This window comes from Meles meles, chromosome X (genome assembly GCF_922984935.1).
Source record: "Meles meles chromosome X, mMelMel3.1 paternal haplotype, whole genome shotgun sequence".
Taxonomy (NCBI): domain Eukaryota; kingdom Metazoa; phylum Chordata; class Mammalia; order Carnivora; family Mustelidae; genus Meles; species Meles meles.
In genome coordinates, this window is record NC_060087.1 from 122,286,425 (window position 1) to 122,306,704 (window position 20,280).

Sequence of the window (20,280 nt, forward strand, 5' to 3'; positions counted from 1 at the left end):
GTCGGGTCCATGTGTCAGGAATGAACAGGTAAAAAGAGCTGGAGGCCGTCAGCCTTCACTACCGCGCTTCTGGGCTGCTAGAATGGAATGGCAGTTCTCAGTGTACACACGGCTTACAGGCCAAAATGAATCCCCTACTCTCTGCCTCTATATCCAGGACATGGATGGGTAGGAAGATTACCCTCTGTGAGTTAAGCTATGTAACTCTAAAACAACCCAGGACAGGAAGATCAGCAGTAGACAGAGACTCCCTACAAACAGAAAAGGTAAGTAAGACAATGTCAGAAGGAAGGTATGGCAGCTACAGAATCAAATACTAATAGCTATACTAATGGTACACTTATAACGTACCAAGCATTAATCTTTGTGTGACAACTAATGGTTAAAGCGCTCTTCCGATGACTCCCATATTAAAGATAAGGCAATCAAGGCTTAGGATGAGCAAGTGATTTCTCTACGGTCGCAGAGCTGGTGAATTCTGGAGTCAAAATCACCATTCAGATACAGGAGCTCAAGTGGCTTGTCACCAGCTTGCTTGATCATAATCACCTACAGGGCTTGAAAATGCAAATGTCTCCGTTCTGCTTCGTATGCATGTACTGCGTCTGAATTCGGAGGTCGAGTCTCAGCTTCTACACTCGGAAAAATCTTCAAAAGGAGTCTGCTGTATCTACAGTCAGAAGAAAGAACCACCGCATGAAGCTGTACTACAGAGAGAAAGGAGAGGTACTGTGATTGGAAGATCACTAAGTTGGTCTCCAAGATTCTAGTCCCCTGGTGTATACACACTGTATAATCCTTCCCTTTGAGAATGGATGGGGACTGGGAATAGGCTAAGATACTGCACGGGTTGGTTGATTTACACATCAACAGTGATAAGATTGTCGTTCCTTCCTTTGTTACTTTATATAAGGCTCTGCCTTAGCAGGTTGGATGCTAAGCCCTGAAGAAGCAAATGGCCAGAGGACAGATGGTGAGGAATGTTGGGAACCTTCCAAGAGCTGGAACTGTCCTCTGCTGTACGATGAAGAAAAGGGGAATGCACCCCCACCACCTCAAGGAACATATTTAGCCACAATCGCGTTAGTTTGGAAGAGGCCCCAAAGTTCCAGAAAGGAATGGATGGTTCGCAGCCTTGGGAGACCCTGATTGGAGGACCTAGTTAAGGCTTGTTCAGACTCCTGGCTCACAGACACTGTGAAATGGTATGTGGTTTTAAGGTACTAAGTTTGTATAGTGTGTTATGCCACGATAGAAAACTAATACAGTTACCAAGGAAAACTCTGCTGTGTCCATTCCCGCACAGGTCCGAAAAAGACTGCCCTCCTCCAAGAAGACTACAGCGTAAGCTGGATTTGTACGGTGATGGGAAGCTTATACCTGATGTAGCTATTTTGTCGTGCCCCTTCTTCTAACTCTCTTCTAACCAGGCGAAGTTCTGTATTAATGAAAAATAAAATATGTGCTATCTAAAGGACAGGAGAGCTTTGGTCCCTTAACAGCGTCTTAATAATTGGCCTTCTGGTTTAGACCTCGCTGTCTGTGACCTTGAGGACTGTGAGTCTACAGATTGATAGAACAACCATATTGGTTGCTACTAAGTAGGGTGTTTCAAGTAGTCTCCCCCAGAAAGTGCCTTGTGCATCACCGATCCTCAACTGAATAAAAATCTACGTATTAGACCTTTGGTAGATTTTTATCTACCTTTATCCGCTCCCACTATGGGTGTTTCAATGAAACAACTTCTTCCAGGAGGTCCTCCTTTGACAAGAGAGAGCCAAGCAACTAACCTTCAGGAAAACAGCAAGCAGAGTGGTATGCGGGGGCCGAAAAATGAACAGCAACCACAAAATCACATACATAAGAATCAGGAGAGTGTGTTGCCGAAAACGTAATGCATCTGTTTGCAACCTTTTACGATGGACATCTTTCCAGCATGGCATTCACAAGTCTGACATTCACCGTGTTTTACCTGGTATTTCCTTGCTGGTAAAATCATCTCGGTGAGCACTGTGCACTGGAATTCTGTCTCTCATTTGTTTTAATTGCCCGAATAATGGCCGAGTTCCGGTGCCAATGGCCTCCATTTGTCCTCTACTGCAACCTTACCTGGCAAGCGGCGGGAAGCACTACAGCAGCTAATTTCTAGATAAGTATATCTTAGGACACCATACAAAAATCAGCTGCAGGTTTGGACTGCCAGATTGAATTTTCTAAACATAATAGCTTAGTTGTAGCAGGAATAGAGTAGATATTTCTTCTCTGACGCATTTCTATCCACCGATACTGGAGACGGGCAGTTAAAGGAATGGAGCCTATTATTATGATCTTCCTGCAAGCACAGATTTATCACAGATTCACACATTTTCCTGCCTATCTCAGGTTCAGTTACCAGCATGTTTATGAACTGTCTCTAAAGGAAAAGGGAGGCGCTCGAGTCAGGGTGACTCAGGGCTGTATTTTCTCAAGCACGGGTTGTTGTCGAGTTCTACAAATCTGAACTAGAGGATTGTGCTGGTGGCTCTGCAAATGCAGTTGCTACAGTTTAATTCAAATATTTAGGGAGCATCTGATCTGGACCAACCGCATGTTAGATGATGGGTGGCCAGCGGCGGACTAAAATGAACACAGCTTCTGTCCTCATGGCCATTAGAGTCTAGGCTCAACAGCCAGAAATAAGCCAATCACCCAAAGAATGTGATAAAATCATGGACAGGACAAGTAGTAGGGAGAGTAGAAAAAGAGTAATTGCTTTCCACTGATGTGATTGTTTCCAGATTTATCTTAAGAACTCTGGAGGAACATGTGATTAACATGCATATTATGTATGAGGAAACTCAGAGGCCGAAGACCACTTGCAAATCCAAGGCAGCTTCATCAATTCTCGAAAGGGGATTTTTTTTTTTAATACTTTTTTATTTATTTGACAGAGAGAGGTCACAAGTAGGCAGAGAGAGAGGGGGAAGCAGGCTCCCCTCCGAGAAGAGAGCCCGATGCGGGGCTCGATCCCAGGACCCTAAGATCATGACCTGAGCCGAAGGCAGAGGCCACCCACTGAGCCACCCAGGCGCCCCAAAAGGGGATTTCCTATAGAGATAATACATTCATTGGGCGGAAGGGGGCTCCTATGAATGGATGAATATAATGAGGGACGTTAATGATAAAAAATATAAGGTGAAAAGTTCATGGTGAAAGGCATCCTACTATTGAGGTAAAAAACAAAGAATGAGCTAACAAGGAGGGATGCAGGATATGGAGCCAAGTCAGGAGCAGAACTAGTAATAAAGGGGCTCTAGAAAGTCCTGTGTATACTCCTGCTTTCATTGCACACCCTTGTGTACAACTAAAGGGCCTCCTTTCTGTAGTCCTTTGCACAGGAGAAATGCATATGGCTAAGTAGAGGAGTTTGGCGAGAGAAATGTTTCTCAGGCTGGTCAGTTTGGCTAACAGATGGAGTTTACAAAAAGTAGATGGTACTCATCTCTCTTTAATTGGTTCTATTATCTCTAGACCGTGCATGTTACTATATAGCTCCTACAGACACTGAAAGAAGCTGCAGAATTGAGTTTCTGCCACATCTGCTAGCCTATTTAGTGATCCCATCTGCTAGCCTGCTTAGTGACCCCAGTGTGGGAAATGTTACGGGTCAAGAAGCAGGGGCAGAGCCTTTCTGTTTTTATATTCTACCTCCTTCCTTGTTATGCCTTCATCTGGTGGCACGGAGAGGAGAAACCATTAGAGAGACTGTCCCAGGGAACAGGCATTAGCTACTCACACGGGACTTGGACATGGTGCCAATCCCCTGTGTGCCCCAGATTCAGGACCAAATAAGCATATGCTGCTGATGGATTTCCATAAAACTCATCTTCTGGATCAAGGGTAATGCAAGACAAAAGATGGAATATACAATCAGTCTTCCTCTGTATTTCCTATCTATAGAGAGGGATGCAGAATCACCAGTCTACCAATAGACACTCATGACATTGGCATTGTTTAAAAAATGGCAACAAGTTTATATTGAAGAAATGACTTTCTGGCAGTAGTTTCACCTGCTAGACATTGCCCATGGCATCCCTGTGGTCCATAAAGTCATGGAAATGCATTAGCTTCATTGCTTTGGCATCCACATTGAAAAAAAAAAGTCAATACTAGCTCAGGACTAAATAAAATAACTAGAACAATACAGTTTCCTTAATAGCAAGGATGCAACCTATGCCACAGGAAAAAAAAAGGGTAAAGAGTAGAAAGAGGTTTTTTTGAATAGAGTCCTAAGAGAGAAGAAAATACATACTCAAAATGGGATAGTTAAGATCACTTCAAAGGGATACTTCATAAATTTGTGGGAATAGGGGAACACAAAGTCTTGTATAATTGCCTTGGGAGGCATAATGACCTTTGTTTTTGGATATACTAATTCAAGGTGACTCCTTTTGACGGGGCATACTTAAGGGAGTTAATAAGCTAACTCTCCTCTTTTCCTCAGATCTAGAGTCAGAGCTGTTCAACGGCCAGTCCAGCAGGAACCCACAAGATATGGGACTTCAGTGATGCTGTCAGTATAGGTCAGACTTCTGAAGCACACGCCAACAGAAAAGGGCTAAGACTGAATTCGGAGAAAGAAAGAACATCTAAACCAGAAACCGAGGATTCCTATACACTGGAGTGAAAGGGTATTATTAAATCCTGTTATCTTTTTTGTTGAATGCCTCTGCATACCCTACCACCACATACTTAAGCCTTTATCTTCATTCAAGATTCAGTACAAATCCCTGTATCCCACAAAGCCTTTCATGATAAACATCTAGCCTCCCTGGTCTTCCGTCCTTCCTCTAGCTCATTTGACACTTCTGACTTCATTCCTTTTGCTGTTCTTTTTGACCACATCCATTCTCACTCACCAGACTCTGAGCCTCTGGAGGACAGAGTGCATGGGATAAGTCTCTATGTGTCCTCTATCCCCCAGTTTAAGACCTTATAGTTAGGAAGGATGCAATACCACAGATCTTCAACACCAAGAGCCAAATCAAGTACCAAAAAGTTACATTGTACAACACAATGATTAAATGCTTCTATATTAGCTCCATGACCTGGGTGAGTTTACTCTTTGAAACTGCATTTCCTCATCTATAAAAACAGAAATAATAACAATAATATATAAATTCATCATTAAAGGTAAAAATGTATTATTACAAATCTTGGAGTGTAGTAAATGCTTAAGACTTGGTGATTACCACTTTTATCATGAAGGGAAGGGAAGGAAAGGGAAGGGAAAGGAAGAGAAGGGAAGAGTAGGTAAGGGAAGGGAAAAGACAAAGAGAAAGAGAGAGAGAAAGGGAAGGAAAAAAGAAAAAGAAGAGAAGGAAAGAAGGAAGGAAGGGGAGAAGGGAGGAAGGATGGGAGGGAGGCGAGAAAGAAAAATTATTTTCTTTGAAGTTCTTAACAGGATTTTCGAAAATTATTTTCCAAATAGTAGTGCTTGGCCTAAAGGAACTTTTAGAAATAAACCACTTTTAATCATTAAAACATGGACTGTGCTTTCATAAGCCTATCCTGTTGATATCATTTGCTATTTTGAGAGGGCTAAAGTTCACAGGCAAATCGTTGGAAGGCTTCACAGATTATTGAGGGGCTACTGTCTGGTGTCCCCCACTAAATTCACATGCTGAAATCCTAGTGCCCAATGGGGTAGTATTCGGAGGTCGGGCACTTTCGGGAGTTGGATTAGTGCTCTTTTAAAGACCACCCTCCCCCCCCCCCCCCAGCTCCCAGCCCCCATCTACACATAAGGACACAGCAAGAAGGCACCAGCTATGAACTAGAGAGCCCTCACCAGATTGCATCCATGCCGGTGCCTTGAATGGTCCTGGATGATAGAGCTGTGGAAAAAAAATTTCTATTGTTTAAAAACCACCAAGTCGGGCGCCTGGGTGGCTCAGTGGTTTAAGCCGCTGCCTTCGGCTCGGGTCGTGATCCCAGGGTCCTGGGATCGAGTCCCACATCGGGCTCTCTGCTCAGCCGGGAGCCTGCTTCCTCCTCTCTCTCTCTCTGCCTGCCTCTCTGCCTACTTGTGATCTCTCTCTGTCAAATAAATAAATAAAATCTTAAAAAAAAAAAAAAAAAAAAAAAAAAAAACACCAAGTCTCTGATATTTTGTTATAGCAGCCCAAATGGACTAGGACACAAGGCTTAGGAAATATTATGTTTAAAATGGCCTCAACCCAACAATATTAATTTTATACTTTGGAGTTTTGAACAAGATGGATCCATTCCATAAAAAGGTACCACTTGTATCCATTTGGAATGCCAGTGGTCAGCAACAGCCTAGCATCGTCCCATTAGCTTGCAGAATATCTCCAAATGTCTCTTACAAAGTCTAATGGTGAAAGGAGAGTTCAAATTCGATGACTGTTCAGTGCCAGGCTGCCCAGCAGAGACCACCACATAGGCCCAAATCACATACTGGAGGTGTAGTGTGTGGATCTCTGATCATTTATCGATCGCTAATAACAGCCAGCTTATTATCAAGGACCAATTTCTCCCCCAGAGTCCAGTGTGATTGATTGAAATCAAACTCTAATTTGAATGTGATTATGCCAACGAATTCCTTACTTTCCATTGGCTGTGAATCATAGTAGTGTTGGGAGTTTTGTTCTTAGCATGGTCTTCATTTGCAGCTTTGGGCTGCCTGTGTATGGGTAAGTTATGCCCTTACAGTGAGAATCTATGACCTACCACGTATTTAAGAGTCAAAAACAACAATACGCCTCAACGTTCCTCCTAGCTTCCCATCATCTCATTGGCCAAATTTCTGTGGCATTAGCTAGTATGACTCAATCCATCATAGAATCAACCTAGTCCTATAGAGACCCTTCTTACAAGCTTATATGTGCTTATCATGGCTATACTCTTTGGGAAACGGTGCTCTCAATTTCCAAAGGCAAGTTCAAAACCTGGAAGTTCTACCTGGAGAGACTTAGTTTTGTCTGTTGAAGTATACACAAACCCCTTCACTCCAAAACAGGTCTACAAGGCTCAAAAGTTTAAAAAACACCAAATCTGCTAGTGGAAACTCATTTGTTTTAAGTTTGTATTACATTCCACGACCTGTGTCCCTCATAAAGCCAAAGTTCTATTAGGAAACTTAATATCTAGCCCAAAGAAGCCTGAGAAAAGTCTTATTTGAGCCCCAAATGACTGGTTCAAGTATGGCTTATCAGGACACAAAACAAGAACTTGGCCACCTGCCTCATTGTTCTATTACTGAAGAATGTGTGTAATAGATATGTTCTCCCTTCACTTCCATTTCTATACCTCAGTTGGACAGAGCTTTAGCTCGGTTCTACAACGATGCCATGATTCCCTTCCCCTTTGTGCACATCTGTTTAAGAAAGTGCAGCCTAAAACTCTGACTTCTGAGAGCTGCAGAACCTAGGAAATATACAGTAGCATGTAATCCACGCCAATGAACCAGACTAAGAGTGCCAGTGCTTTCCTTCAGCCACTATCTACTCCGCAGTAATTGTGAACCAAGGTTTGGAATGTCATTCCCTTAGTGCTTAGCATAGTGTTGGGCTTCTTACCGTCGAAGACAAGCAGAATAAGTGAGGCCCATGGAACTATGTCTGTAGACATGGCTGTCAATATGGCTTACTCTAACCCCCTTTATAACATCACCATGAAAAGGATCCCCTTGCCTTACCATTCCCAGTTGCCTCAGAGAAGGAAACTACTATTAGCACAGGATAGTCACCTCAGAATAAATGAAGAAAACTAGCCTACATCAGTGTTTGGTTTTTTTCGAGTTAATTTATCCCAGGGTATACCTTATCATCCCTATCATCCAGATGGTACCAAACACACAACTCTGTATCACCAAATCTCCCTCATTCTCATATTCCTTTGTAACTACCAGGAATTCACTGTTTCCATAGCATCATTCAGATTTTGTGTTCAATGTCCGCTTGGCCCCAAACTGACCAATAGATTCAAACAACCAAACAGAATCCCAGGTAGCTTTTTTGGTAGAATTTGACAAGATAATTATAAAATGATTGTTGAAATGCAAAAGATCTCTAGAATCACCAAATGATATGGAAAAGAAAGAAGAAAATGGAATGACTCATATTGTCTAATTTCATGAGGTACTTTAAAAACCACAGTAATCGGGGCGCCTGGGTGGCTCAGTGGGTTAAAGCCTCTGCCTTCGGCTCAGGTCATGATCCCAGGGTCCTGGGATCGAGCCCCATGTCGTCGGGCTCTCTGCTCCACAGGGAGCCTGCTTCCTCCTCTCTCTCTGCCTGCCTCTCTGCCTAGTTGTGATTTCTCTCTGTCAAATAAATAAAATATTTTAAAAATAAAAAAAAATAAAAAAAAAAACCACAGTAATCCAGGGGTGCCTGGGTGCCTCAGTCAGTTAAGCACCCGACTCTTGATTTTGGCTCAGGTTATGATCTCTGAATCATGAGATCGAGCCCCATGTTGGGCTCCATGCTGGGCTTGGAGCCTGCTTAAGATTCTCTCTCCTTCTCCCCCTACCCCTTCCCAGCTCCCTCTCTAAACAAAACAACACAGTAATCCAAATAGTATAGTGTTGGCATAAGGATATATGTACAGATCAATGGAACAGAAGAGAGGTTTTAGATAAAGAACTACACATATGGTCAATTTATTTTTGATAAAGATGCTAAGACAAATTAAACAGGGAAAGGATTTTTTTTCCCCAAAAAAGAAGCTGAGAGAAAAAAGTAGCTGGAAATTTGGATACCTGTATGCCAATATTTATAAGTATCTGTGTGTATAGCTAAATAGAATATAGATATGTATAGATACATATATATAATATTAATGTATGTATGCATACCCCAAGCCATATATAAAAATGAAATTCAATTGTATCATTGACTATAAAACTTCTAGAGAAAATACTGGATAAACATCTCTGTGACCCTGTAAGGAAAACATGCCTTAGAAAGGATATACAAAGTAAGAAACACCCTTAAATGATATATTGGACTTCATCCAAAGTAAAAACTTCTTTTACAAAGGAAACTTAAAAAATGAATAGGTAAGCCATTGACAGGGACAACTCAAAGATCACCAACTAATGACTTTGCAAACCAGTTGTGTACTCTACTGTATGGAATACAATTCAGATCTAGGATTATCGGAGCCTGGAATTGGGAGGAGGTTAATGACTGCAGAAACTGTGGAGGGAACGTTGGGAGGTAATGGAAATACATCTTTATTATGGTGATGGCCAAATGGACTACATACATTCGTCAAAGTCATCGAATTATATCGCTAAAACTGGTGGGTTCGTTTTATGGCAACTTCTATCTCAATGAAACTGATTAAAATATACTTGATGAAAAAGATATATGTGTATGTACATATATACTTGGTATATATATACTCTTACGGATCCTCACAACAAGCTCAGAAATACAAATATAATATGTATATGTATATATATATATATGTATTACTTTGTGTGTGTATGTATAATTGATATTTAATAAAGATAAATGTCAACTTTGCCCTTTTCCTATGTATCACCGGCTATAACCGCTGCTAATAAATTACCAACCCAATCGATACCATTGGAATGAGTAAATCAGTACTATTAGTTATAACACCAACTTTTAAAATTAGAAGCAAATATTTACAAAATCACGCAGTAGTTTGCACGAGTGCGTTTGTTGACGGACTGGCCGATTACCGGTCTGCCTGAGTGATTACCTTGAGAATTGCTCTAGCTGTCTGAAGGTCACGCCATACACAGGCAGGCTTGCCACACTTGCAAAATGGACAAGGAAAATACCAATAACTCAAATCCATATTGTACGTGAAATCAACTAGGGATGAGCAGCAGCAACAGAACCAAGCAACAGTTGCCGGAACATGGGACACAGAGAAAACAAGAGAATTCAAAACCGCAGAACACCTATGCAACACATATGGTCAAGGGTCAAAGAAGAAAAAGCAGGTTAAAAGCCTTTCAAGAAGCAGCTCCACGTGTACATGGAATCATTTTGCTTCACTTCAACTACCTCTGACTACCCAATTACATTATCATCACTGAGCAAGGATCTCAGCAGAGCATACCTGTTGGATAATGAAATGTCTACTTACTCTTAATCCCCGAAGAGATCTGGAGCTCACCAGGACTCTGCCAGATGGAAAACTGAAGCCAGCTGCCATAAGGACTCTGTGGAATATGTCAGGCTAGAAGATAGAAAACAACAAATCGATCGTTATCCTAAATGACAGAGAACTGTAACTGTATAGATTGTGACAAAGTTCATCAAGCCACATATTGTGGATGAAGAAAGGCCATTGATAGATTAATCTGCAAACTCTTCCTATTCATCTACCAATAAATAGCTCCTTTGAGTAGCTGCCTCCCTTTTTGCCACTCTAGGTAAGCATGTCATGTAAAAGACAGTGCTTCTATTGATGAAACAACTTCCCAGACCATCTAACCAGACTCACACTTTACACTTTCCTAAACTGAACTGTCCAAGACACCAATTTCAAAATTCTTTCTCTTAGATACTCCTTAACCTAACCCTGGCCCTGCAATGCGGTATGAGGTATGATGTACCCTATCTTGGGATTGCCTCTTTTCTTTCTAGTGTGTTCCCTATTCCACGGCCCAGGGCTGCAACCCTGGGGAATGACAGGTTGGGTTATACCCAAACTAACTATTTATGGCAAAGGAACAGAATAGCCCAACTATCATGGGCTCTTTTTAACTCGCTCAGTTCCAACAATGGCATTGAATTATCATAGAAAGAAAGCCTTGTTTGTGCTCTCCTCATACTGTGTTAGCCCAGGCTTAGCAATAATTGCTTGGCAATCGCAAAAGTGTCTTCATCTAGTAAGCAATGAAGTGGTTCAGCAGTATTAACTCTTGGCGAAGAAAAGCACGGTGTTACGGCCCCAAAAGGATAGGAAACTCTTCTTTCATTTGAGAAGCAGACACAGCTTTCTGGGACTTACGTAACTGTCCCCTTGAATGAGCACAAAGTAATCATAAAGCACATTTGTTATTATTTTTATTTTCATGGAATCCTTACATTTATTTAGTTTAGTATTTCTTCCTCTAACTCTGAGGGAAAAATAAAAAAAAAAAAAAGAAAACAAACGGTATAGGCCTGAAGTATTTTTTTTTTTAAATCATTCTTGTAGCATGGGTCCTCTGAGAACAAATGAAAATATTCAGCTCCATGTAATAATTAAAACTCCAAATTTGATATACTGTTAATGCTCCTATCCTCCCCCTGAAATCAAGGAAAGGGGTACCTTCCTCCCCTACCTTGTTATTCCATACCTCTCGCAGCTTGTTAACTAAGGTTTATATTCCAGCTGGGACTGGAGCAGGGTGAGGGAGGAGAGGTCATGGAGTAGGGCTCTCTCTGCATGACTAATACAAAGCCAGGGATCCTAATCTCCCACCCTCTGTCCTGGAGGCTGCCTTTCTGGCAGTGTGGGTCCACGAGTTAGTCAGGCACGCTGCTTTTCTGAGGATCCTTCTGTGCACTTTTCTTTTTTTTTTTTTTAAAGAATTTATTTATTTATTTGACAGACAGAGATCACAAGTAGGCAGAGAAGCAGGCAGAGAGAGAGGAGGAAGCAGGCTCCCCGCAGAGCAGAGAGCCCGATGCGGGGCTCGATTCCCCGACCCTGGGATCATGACCTGAGCCGAAGGCAGAGGCTTAACCCACTGAGCTACCCAGGTGTCCCAAGTCTACAATAAATTCTTACAGATCCTCACAACAAGCTCAGAAATACAAATAGCCCTATAAAATGCCTTTATATTGGCTCACAAAGGGATAGCGAACTTGTCGAATGGCCTTTAGGTTTCTCTGGTGTTAATGAGAATTAGAACTACCAGACTGTAAACAAAACAAATGAAGACATCTATGTGGTCCTCTTCAAACTCCTTTCCACAGACTTCCGGTAAGGAGCAAATGCTCCTCAACTCTCATACTGTTTGAGTGTCAAAAAGGCCATAGATAACCTCAGACTCATAATTTCATAGCTCAGTGTCCTCAGCTAAGAGACCACTAATTGAGTTTTCTCAAGAAGCAGAATGCTGGCATGGTCTCTAATTGTCCCAATTTGGGATGCATACTCATTACTGAACAGTAACCAGGGACAGCAGTACTATGCCTGGTCTAACCTGTGTGATGCCCTTCTCTGTGGCTAGAGTTGAGGATTCTTGTACTTGAAAGCCCTGCAAGTTCCCCATGCATTCAGACAGCAGGTTCCCAAAGGAACCACACATAGAACGATGTTAAAACCCGCTTATGAGACATAAACCATAGCTATTACATCTTCTATAGTATGAACACAGAATCTTAGAAATGAACTTCAGAAAAGCCCAAGAACAATAAAAATTCTCAACAGAACCCTGAAGAGATGACACCTAATATGTAATGTTACTCGATGTGGGAGGATTCAAGGGCATACATAACTGAAATACATGGTCAAGGACAAGTTTAGTGCAGATCAAGAACTACAAGAGATGATTTACTGGAGGTCCTGGAAAAAGGCACTGCTTTAACACCTTAATCACAAAACCCCTGTGGTTCTCACAATTGCACTTTACAACAGGCTTTGACACTTGGAAAAATTGGCTTCTGAGAAGGAAACACCCTGTTACTTTCTTACAGAGCAGTGTTTTTCAAATTTTAGTCCTCGTAACCATCACCTGAGGGGCACGTTACAAAAACTCAGAATCTGTTGGGCTGCATATTGTAAGGGAGGGTATGCAAACTGAAAAAAAGTCAAAACAAAACAAATCAAAAATATTTTAACATTATTTGCCCTTGGATCAAAAGACACATTTTGCGCTTTGGAATTTACTTTGTACTTTTCTCTTTGTAAAACCCAGTTTAGGAACCTACCTTGACTGTAATCTTCACCAAAAGCCATCCCGCATGTTCTTGAACATCAGTAATGGGAAATTCATTACTTTTAAAAGCAGTTTATTGAAGAGCTTGTAATTCATTTATTCAATCTTGATTGTACCGTGCTTTTTAGAATTTGCTAGTTTCTACATAAGATATAGGACTGGATTTGTGAGATGTATATTTGGCCAAGATTATTCTGTTCTAGCTAAGATTGACACTGGGTACACGGAAAACACCCAAACATATGCTAGGGTTTAACTTCACTCACTTGCCTCGGGATATCCAGCTGTACAATTCTTTCATTGTTCTGATCATTTGTTGAAAAAAATGATTCTTTACTCCCACTGAATGGCCTTGATACCATTGTACAAATTCAGTTGATCACAGATGTGTCCGTTTATTTCTGGACTCTAAAATTTTATTCCATTAATAATATGTTAAATCTTATGCCAGTACCATACTGTCTCGAAAAGTATAGCTTTGTAGTAAGTTCTGGGACAGGAAAAGTGTGACTAATACTTTGTTCTTTTCAGGACCGTTCTGGCTATTATTCTAGGTCTCCATGAATTTCCCACAGGAATTTTAAGATAAACTTGTCCGTATCTGCAAAACAAGGCAGCAATAAATCTGGAAATCAGTTTGGGGAATAGTTTTGGACTTCTTTTCATTTATTCCTAAGCATTTTATTCCTTTTCATACTTTTGTAAACTGAACTAATTTATTCCTCGCTGAACTTAATTCTAACATCTCTTTGTGGATTCCAAGTTTTTTCTACTTGGAAAATCATGTAATACTGAAATAGACACTTATTTCACCCTTTCTGTGATATAACAGAAATAAATATTTGGACTTTATCCCAGTTCCTGATACAGAGCAACTAAAACCTTTGGAATCTCTGGAGTGAAAAGACTATTTTTTATACAACTGGTGGCTGGGGGCCCCCTGACAGATTCAGGGCTGGGGCTGGTTGCCAGAAAGATCAAGGCATGATTAGAGAGTTGGCAATTTCAGCCCTACCCCCTAATTTCCAAGGACGGGAAAAGGATTGGAAATTGAGTCAAATACCAACGGCCAATGACTTAATTCTGTCTACGTAATGAAAGCTTCTAACTACCCCTAAATGATGGAGTTCAGGGGCTTCTGAGTTGGTGAGCACATCAAGATGCTGGAGGGGTGACACAGTCAGAGAGGGCCTGGAAGGTCTACACCCCTTTCCCCATAACCTGCCCCAGGCATCTTTTCTATTCAGCTGCTTCTGTGTTGTATCTTTCATTAATAAACCAGTAATAGCAAGAAAAACACTTTCCTGAGTTCCGTGAGTTATTCTAGTAAAACACAGGATCCAAGGAGGGGTCATGGTAATCCCTTATTTGGTCGATCAGAAGCCTAAGGTAGTAACCAGGGAAGTGAAACCAGAATCTAAAGTGGGGGCAGATTTGTGGGACGGAGCCCTTAACCTATGGGGTCTGCCCTAGCTCTGGGGAGATGGTGTCAGAATTGAATTGAGTTGTAGGATATTCCAGCTGGTGTCTAGAGATTTGGAGAACTGGTGAGGGGATGGGGGGAGGGTAACGGGGGACAGCAGATGTTTGGAGTCACAACTGTTATAGGTTAAAACAGCTCAGACATTCCTATCTAGATGCCTTTTATTACTCTTCCTTGCCTGAATGCCTTAACTAGTACTACTAGCGCAAGGTTGAATTGAACTTGTAAGAACGTATATTCTTGTCTCATCCCTAATTTCAGGCAGTCCCAGAGCCTTACTGTCTGCTGTTCCTTCCTGGGCAACATTTCTCCTGTGGGACTTTTTTGTGCTATAACCTTCATACCTTTCAAGTATCAGCTCGGATTTTCTTCCTCAGGACTCCCCCACTTCTAAGAGTTTCCTGTCCCTATCCAAACTCTACAGTCTATTCCATTATCTTTTCTAAGCTTCACAGTATTTATTAGTATTTGAAATCACTGTGTTTCATTTGTCTGGCCACCTTTCTCTACTCCATTACTAGAATCTTAGCTCAATGAGAGCTGAGACCTTCTCTAACTTGCTCCGTGTTGTCACTCACGCTTACAACAGCGTCTGACACACAACAGTCATTCAATACTAGCTAACTGAATGAATGGATAAGGGAACCAATGAGTCAATAAATTAGTCATATAAACATGTATCTGAAGCAGGGCTGTCTAACCAGAGTGACACAGAATACCAGTCACAGGTGTATCTGATCTATGGATTCTCTCCGTGATGTCCCTCCCCATCCCAGAAGTCAGCTCATCCATTTTCCTAGTCAACTGTGCAAACAGTATGCACACCGTGATGTTAAAGTTTGGGAAACTAGGTAGAAATATATTCTCTTATTTTTATTCCTTTATTTTTTTATTCTTGCTTTAAATAATAAATGCCTTCACCTACCCATGTAGAAACCATGGAGGGGCTGAACGCAGGAAAAGTAGCCCCGTCATTTCAAGGCAAGAATTAACTTCACTGCGACAAATGCTCTAAGCCTGTAATGAGAAGAAAGTATGTATGGGGGTGGGGGAGGAGGGTGGCCATGTACGCGCAGTCAGTGAGCGGATGCCCAAGACCGTCTGCCTAAAACTGTCGGATGATTGGCGATTTTGACGCAGGTAGCCCAACTGTCTGCAATTGACACTTTCTGTTTGCGAAACCAAAGCCGGAGCTGGAAAGCCCTGTCAGACCCCCAGAGCATATTCTTTTCAGCAAGTCATTGTTTCTACAAATCCTGAGTGACAGTTAGTGCCAAAGGAATTGCCGGTCCCTAGCTGATATGCAGCCACCCCAAAGAAGTAAGCACCTGCCAGACAGATGGCTCGACTTTAGCCCCGCCATCCCGGATGGAGAGCTGGTATCCGAGGTCAGGGGTCACACTGTAAATGGTGCCTCAGAGGAAGTCAGCCAAGAAGCGGCAGGGGCATTTCACAACAGCTCAAAGTAGAAGGTCAGACAAAATGCCCCTGTGAGTATGAAACACACTGCCCAGTGTGAGTTCTTTGTGCTCCTGCTTTCTGCTGCTTGGATTAGCACAGAAAAAATACTCTGTGTCATTGGGCTTTCACTACCTACGTTGAGTCCTTAACTCCCCATCCATTCAGTGAGGGCTTGGCATTGTCTGTATCACCCACTGTGGCCACCCCAAGCGACATGTGGCTATTGAGCCCTTGAAATGTACTGGTCCAAACTGGTCCAAACTGGTACAGGCTTAACTCTACAACACACACCAGGTTTTGAAGACACAGACACAAGAATATAAACTCTCTCATTGCATCTTTATATTGATTACAAGTTGAGATGATAATATTTTCCATGGTATTATTAAAATTCATTGTATCTGCTAATTTTTATCTTTTAACGTGGCTACTAGGAAATTTTAGTTCCTATATGTGTGTTATAGTAAATTTTTATTGGCAAGCAATTGACTAGATCTCCAGTGTTTTTTTCAGTCTCATGGTTGATTTATATAGCAAAAGAAAGAGTAGGGAGAGGGAGAAAGGAAGGAGTTTAAATTCATGAAGATCGTGTTTTAGTATGTGTGTATATTCGTTTCTGGATGTGTAACTAGGAGAAATATCAATAATTCATAACCTGTTGTAATAATTCTTTGGTCATCATTGAAATACATAAAGTCAACTACGAAGTCAGTGTGTGCTGAAGAAGCTGCCACTGGAGAAGAGGGACTTCCCTGCAGCTTCCAAAGGGAGATTCGAAGAGGAATTAACAAACCCCATGTTCTTCCTCCAGCCCCAGACTTTATCACATGCCCCTTCCTGCTGCCACAGTGCCCCTTCTTAACCATGATTCTCAGTGTCACTCACTAGCTCAAAAGCACTCAGTGACTTTTTTTTTTTTTTTTAAAGAATTTTTATTCATTTAGGGCATCTGGGTCGTTCAGTGGGTTAAGCCTCTGCCTTCGGCTCGGGTCACGCTATCAGGGTCCTGGGATCGAGTCCTGCATTGCTTCCGCTCTCTCTCTGCCTGTCTCTCAGCCTACTTGTGATCTCTCTCATTCTGTCAAATAAATAAATAAAATTAAAAAAAAAAAAAAAGAATTCTTATTCATTTATTTGACACAGGGAGAGAGAGCACAAGCAGGAGTAGAAGGGACAGGGAGAAGCAGGCTCCCTACTGAGCAAGGAGCCTGGGATCATGACCTGAGCAGAAAGCAGTGGCTTAACCAATGGAGCCGCCCAGGCGCCCCACACTTAGTGATTCTTTATATAGTCTACAGGAGAAATTATTTAGTCTTACATGGACATCCCTTATCTCCTGCCCTCTGCCTGTCTCAGGGGCCAAATCCATGACCGTTTCCCGCCTTGCACGGCCTGTCTCAGTCATGCTGTATGCATTCACACAGCACGCACTTCCTGAGTGCCAACGGTATACCACAAACACGGGTTTCACAACGGTGAAGAGGAGAAAGAAATCTGGGTCCTCACGGGGCCTAGAGGGGAGCTGGGGAAATAGTATGAAACACATAACAGAGCACATACTACAAGGGGATGCACAGTCGAGGGACCTCATTTTAAAAAAGTTATCAAAGAAGGCCCCTCTAGAAATGCAACATATAACTAAAACGTGAAGACTGAGAAGAGACCAGCCACTCAATGACCTGGAAGGAAAAATTTCCGAGCAGAACAGACCATACAAAAGCCCTGCAACAAAAACTCATCTGTTCATTTCGAACTCACCCAGGGGCACCTATGGGGCTCAGTCAGTTAAGCCTCTGACTCTGACTCCCGATGTCGGTTCTGGTCATCATCTCAGGGTCCTGAGGTCCGGCCCCACATTGGGCTCTGCACTTGGCAAGGAGTCTGCTTGTCCCAGGGAGGAGTCTGCTTCTCCCTCTCCTTCCGTTTCTGCCCCTCCCTTCACTCATGAGCTTCCTATTCTCTCGTCAATCAGTCAATAAAGTGTTTAAGAAATAAATTAAAACTCATCCAAAGCACCCCTTCCTTCAGGAAGTCTTTTCTGACCTTCTGAACCAAGTTAATACACGTTTTATTCGCCACCCCCATGCTCTGTGGTTCCCTGCATCACTGTCATTACAATATTGTACTCAATGTATCTGTTCGTCCAATTAAATGGCTAGCTCTGGGAAAGGAAAAGATGTGCGCTGGTCTTCTTTGTGTTTGCATGGGAGCTAGCCCACTGTTTTATCCTGAATTCGTAGTAAATATCCATCTTTTCCTAATGCTGGGTTGGTATATTGTCTGACTCCGGACTCTCTCGGAAGTACTGAGGAAAATTACATTGTAACATGTTCCTGATGACCGTGTGAACGATCTGCCTGGCCAGATTTGCCTGGAAGTAGCACCTTACTCTCAGTGGCATATCCAGCAAAGCTAAAACCATGAAGATTTTTTTTTTTTTTTTTTTTTTTGACAGAGAGAAATCACAACTAGGCAGAGAGGCAGGCACAGAGAGAGGAGGAAGCAGGCTCCCTGTGGAGCAGAGAGCCCGATGCGGGGCTCAATCCCAGGACCTTGAGATCATGACCCCAGCGGAAGGCAGAGGCTTTAACCCACTGAGCCACCCAGGCGCCCCAACCATGAAGAATTTAAAAAGGGAACCTTTAGCTAGAGGTCAAGGTGAAGTAGGAGCTTAGGAAGTGGGGGTTTGGAGACAAGCAAAAGAGAAAAGCATGAGGCTGCCAGGAACTATGAATTGCAGCAAGGGATGGGGGCAGCCAATTAAGCAAGGAGAGTTAGTTTAGTGCCCTTGGCAAGGGACAAGGAAAATTTTAAAATCCAAGAAGCAACAGCTGGCGGGACCGCGACCCATGGGCTTGCGCAGAACAGGAGGCCGACTGGGCACGGCCACGTTTGCCCCCTTTCGGTACTGGGCAGGAAGTCTGCTCTGGGGCATTTGTTCTCTTAGTAAACTTAGAATTTCCTTCTATCTTGCTGGCTTTCTGCTTTCTTTGCCTCCCACTCTGTCCCTCTGATTTCAGCTACTCTGCAACTCCAGGCAGAGCATGACTCTCTCTCAGCAAGAACTGCCTTTTTTCTCTTTGTTTAACGTTGTAACAATAGTGCCTTTAGGTCAGTGGATCTCAACACAGATGTAAAGAGTCGTCTCCATCCACTGGGCATAGTGGGTGAGGGGAATTGACCCACAGGGTGGGGGAGAGGGCAGAATAAAACAATGGGACAGGGAAAAGAGAAAAAATCCAGAGACTAGAGGACCAGATTGGCTGATTCAGAGAGAACAGCTTCATATCAAAATTCTGCCTTCTATGGCAAATGGCATGGTGGTGTGAGCACGGCAGCTTTGATTACGGCCTAAGCTGTTTATTACAAGGCCTCGTCTCTGACACTCCCCTAATTCCAAAGCAGATTTTACAGATAAGAAATCTTTCTGTATTTCCTAGGGCCTTGGGTTCTGTAGGTAGGCCTACGGCTCCTCATCCATGACTCCGGCCATTTTATCACTTTTTCTGTAGCAAGCAGCATACTCGAGGGGTTCCTCTGGCCCATGGACATTCAGGATACCAAGCCCCTTTTCCGAATCTTGCCAAAGAGGCAATTACATGTAGAGGGAATCAAAAGATTGCCATGCCAGGGAGTCAAAAATGTAGCTTTTCCATATATAACTTCTCTGAAGCACCTTACACACACACACACACACACACCCCCGCCCTCCTAAGTGAAATGGAAATATCTCTTGAAGTAACAGTGTCTGCTTGAATGGCTAAGACTGGTATCAGAGATGATTTCTCCAGCCCCGGCTCCTCTCTGAGATGTATTTAGTTGTATAGGAAGGAAATCGTCCATAACTCGGGGACCGCAAAGAAGTAAGACTCACAGTGTCAATCTTATGTGCCTTACATTGTCCTGTCACTTCTCTGCTAACCCCCAACCAGGACTGTTGTTTCCTTTAACATGGTGCGCTTTGCTGTCCCATAACAAAACCTGTAACTTGCGCCCTTGTTGCCTAGCATTTGGTTCTCGGTGACCATTTCTACTTTAGCAATGGGTTTACATCTCTGCACAGAGGGCTCAGACCCTTGAGTGAGGGTTGGCAATCTGGCAGTGCATCTCAGCACTCAGTTTTAGGGCCCCCTCCCCCCTCCCCACACCTTTGCGGCCTATCCTTGCAAACTCTGTAGGAACCATCCTTACCATTTTGATCCTCTGTAGGGAGATCGAGTTCTACCCTGCTTCTCCATCGGGAGGACTGCAATTCCTGATCACACTGCATCACAAGCTTTATAAGACTACAACCTCCCTCCGGAAGAAGTCGATGCCAGTCTAGAAAACAAATGATTCTCAGGGGAGAACACGGGTCTAAACTTATCTGACTTTAGTATTCCTTGAAAATGAGCTAGGTGTTTCTGGATCACATCCT